Genomic DNA, 4301 nt, shown 5'->3' with positions numbered 1-4301 from the left:
TTGAACAACAGATCTATAGACCTAGGGACATCAGGCAAAATTATAGGCCAATATATGGTGATACTCAAAGCAAAGGAATTAATGACATCCTGCATTCTGAACAAAGAGACCCTGTGGTCCTAATCTGCTGACAGCCAGCCAAACACCCAGAAAGGAAGAGGGAGGCTTTAGCTCTAAAAAAATAATCAACCCAAGAGAAAAGACATATAGATGCTATAGATTCCCAGTGACAGAGTCTAGTTCTCACTCAATAACCCTACAATGCAGCTACCTAATAAGTCTCAGCCATACACACAATTTTCAAACAGCTATTTGGTGCCTCACTCCTAAAATTATCAGCTTAGGATCACTAGATATTCAAAGAAAGCCTAAAATATGAAGAACAAACTAAATCAAACAAAAGGCAAAAGGAAGTTTAAGGAAGAAATAAACTTAAAAAATATAAGCAATTAATGACATCAGAGAGATCATAAAAACATTGAATCAAGAAAATAATATTAGGAGGATATGAGAAAAAAACAGGAGGTCAACAAAAATTAAGAGCTGCTAGAAATTACCACTATCATAGCAGAAATTTTTAAAATTTAATATTAGAGCTGGAAGATAAAGTCAAGCTAATCTCCTGGATAATTAAACAAAAAGACAAAGAAATGGAAAATAAGAAAAAAATTATAAGACAATCAGAAGATCAATTCAGGAGATCTAACCTCCCTGTCATAGGAGTTCCACAAAGAGAAAACAGATTTAAAAAAATGAAAAGAATTTTTAAAGAAACAATACAAGAAAATGATTTAGAACTGAAAAAACTAAGTTTCTGAGTTAAAAAATAAACAAACAATGAAAAAAGGTGCACAAAGCACAATGTTGTAAAATTTCAAAATAAAAAAAAAAATAGAAAATACTAAAAGCTTATAGGTATAACAAGGTCCCATACAAGGACTCAGACTTCAGAATAAAATCATGCTCGGCAGTGGTAATATGGATAACTGAAAACACTAGAGCAATGCCTTCAAAATTCTAAGGCAAAATTATTTCCGACCTATAATTTGTTACCTAGCCAAAATATCACAACAAATGGAAAGTCAAAATTGTCATGTTTAGTCATACAAGATGTAAAAATAGCTATGTTTATGCACCTACCCTTTTGTTTGTTTTTGCCTTTTCTATGCAGCTCAGTACATTTTGCTGTACAAAATTTGTATTTCCACTATCTCAGAAGCAAAAAACTCTCCAAACCTTTAGGGAATACAACACCAAGAGAGAGATGGATAGAAGTAGGTAGAGACAGAGATAGAGTTAATGTCAAAATTCCTAGCATAATTTCCCCCAAAGAAGATTTCTAAGATACAGTATAAAAACAGAAAGAAAAAGGCATAGGGTCCAGGAAAAAGACAATCCAAAACAGGAATTATGCAAAGGGAATCCCATGTATGATGGTAAATGAAAATCCTAGGATAACAGTTGTGCAGCAGACCCCGAAGCAACAGTCCAAATTGGAGCAAGAAGTCAGAAGGCTCAAAAAGGGGTAGTAGGAGGACTAACGTATTTAAAGGGGTAGAAGTGTTCTTTACTCTGTTGGCTAGTATGGGACTAAATGTGTGCTAGGAAAAGAATAAAACAAAGAGATCATTATGTAGCAGACTTTAAGATGGTCCCCATCCCTGCCTTCTGGTATTTATACCTTTGTGTATGTAATTTCCTCCCCCTGGGTTTAGGTAGGACCTGTAACCTGCTTCTCATCAAAAGATGTTGGGATGTCACTCTTGTCATTACATTATACTTTATAAGACTCTGTGTTGCTAGCAGACTGGCTCTGCCTCTTGCTGGCCTTGAAGAAGCAATAGAAAACATAGATAGAAATAAGAAACAGCAATAGAAAACATTAACCCTAGGGGACAAAAAGTTGTACAAGAAAATAAATGTATAGAACACAATGTGGCTTAGCCATGAATATTATTTATGGTCCTAATGATGTAAATTCTGAATGTTGACTCCATAAAACTTCTAAATTGAGAATGGGCGGGGGAAAGTACATATTTGGTAGAAGAAAAATTTGTAAGAAAACTAATTCCTCATCTTCATAGTAGTAATAACAAAATCCATTTTTGGATTTCCATACTCTGTGCAACTGTCAAGCACCAAGATACATTATTTCATACATTGATCAGTGGCTTTATTCATGCCTCTCAGCTTTCTGAACAGTACTTCCTCTTGCCCTCTTCTCTGACTTTCCATCCACCATTCCTAACACTGTCTTAGCCACGCCAGTCCTTTTTGACTACTCAGCTCCTGCAATTCCCCTGACTCCTTCCTTTACTAAAAAGGCTGTACATGAACATGCTGGGTGAAGCCCTCTGAAGAGAACTAATCTAATCTCCCCAGGGAGAATGAAAGTTTTTAGACCAAGAACACCAACCCTCCTGGGCTATTTGAAATAGAAATCAAAACTGCTGCTAGTTAGAGCTACTAGATAAAGCAGTGGGTTTTCCTTGAGCTGAAGACCTGTAGAGTTCTACTCAGGACAACTCAACATTGCTGAAGCTCCTGAGATTCTCCCCAAAATTCTAGCCACACCCAAATTAACTCTGAGGACATCACTGGAGGGGGAGGAGAAGAGAGAGCTAAAATCAAAGTCATAGAAACATAGTGAACAGAGATGCATTCTATAATAGTTATAAATTTTCTCTACTTAAAGTGTTTAATTTTCACTGATAAATTTTATTTTATAAAATCTGGACACTTTTACCAGTTTGATTTTTTTTTCAAAACTATGTTCAGAATTCATGGAATAACATACTAAGCACAATAAATATTGCAGTGCCAGGACTGTTGTTTTGCTTAAGTAGTGCTATCAATTCACAGCAGGAAGCCAACAAAACTTTACCTAAAATTTTGTAAAAAATAAATAGCCATAGAAACACACTATTCTGTATGGAGGCAAATACCAGAGGATTTAAAATTACTTCTTTATTCTACAGGATATTGATGTCATATTTCTATATGATATAGACTCATACCATTTTTAACATGCATTTTGAAGTTATAATAATTAGAATGATGTGATACTGGCCTAGAAGTCAATAAACAGATTGATGTGCCACTACAGAAATTTAAAGATTGTTACAAATGAAGTTTGTGAAAGAGCAGACTTTTTAGACGAACTAAGAAAGAACTGGTTAAATGATTGGCATACCTGGGTAGATAACGTTGTGTACAATCATAGGCCTCACGTGCAAAACTAAGACAAAACATTCTCCGTGTGGAAAATAAAATTACACGTTTTTAGTAAGCAGTGAGTAATGTTTTGTTGATCTTCGAATTTGCTATTATATATTCAGTGAACAAAGCCTATTCACAGCACTAACATAAACACATATCCCTCACATAGTCTCCCTCCTTGAAAAAGGAAAAAAAAAAAAAAAGCTAACGTCTCTAAACCTCTTCTAGCAGTGAGACTTTGAGTCAGAGGTCTGAGTTGAAGTCCTATCTCTGCAAACCAGCTTTGGAACTCTGGGTAAACAATATAACCTTGAACCTCTGCTTCTTTATTTTTAAGAAAATGAGGTGAATAACTTCTGATAAAACCAAGTCATCTCATTTAATTTCATGGTACCCTAATGTAGACCTGCCTTGAAAACAGTAAAGTACCTAAATGAGTAATTGGTATTAGAGTGATTATTGCTTAAAAGGACAAATTCAGGGGCGCCTGGGTGGCTCAGTTGCTTAAGAGACTGCCTTCGGCTCAGGTCATGATCCTGGAGTCCCTGGATCGAGTCCCACATAGGGCTCCCTGTTCGGCAGGGAGTTTGCTTCTCCCTCTGACCCTCCCCCCTCTCATGTGCTCTCTCTCTCATTCTCTCTCTCAAATAAATAAAGAAAATCTTTTAAAAAAAAAAGGACAAATTCACATAAAACCCTTAGGAGAAAAAGAATATTCCCAAGGGGTGTGTGTGTGTGTGTGTGTGTGTGTGTATATACATATATTCCTACTAACAATGTTCCTGATTAGAATATATTGCATTTTTATAGTTCTATTTTAAGAAATAACACATTCTAAGAATAAATTATTTTACTTCTAAGAAGTATTTGAATTCAACAATAAGAAAATGAGCAACCCAATTAAAAAATAGGCAAAAGATGTGAACAGACACTTCACCAAAAAAGATACACAGATGGTAAATAAGCAAATGAAAAGAAACTTAACATAATGTCATTAGGAAATTGCAAATTAAAACGAGACATTACAATTTAAAAATAGGCAATTAAAAAAATAGGCAAAGGATCTGAACAGATACTTCACC

The sequence above is a fragment of the Phoca vitulina genome, unplaced genomic scaffold, assembly GCF_004348235.1.
Source record: "Phoca vitulina isolate PV1807 unplaced genomic scaffold, GSC_HSeal_1.0 scaffold7, whole genome shotgun sequence".
NCBI classification, from domain to species: domain Eukaryota; kingdom Metazoa; phylum Chordata; class Mammalia; order Carnivora; family Phocidae; genus Phoca; species Phoca vitulina.
The sequence above is the reverse complement of the archived record's forward strand: the minus strand, read 5'-3'. Positions refer to the sequence as shown.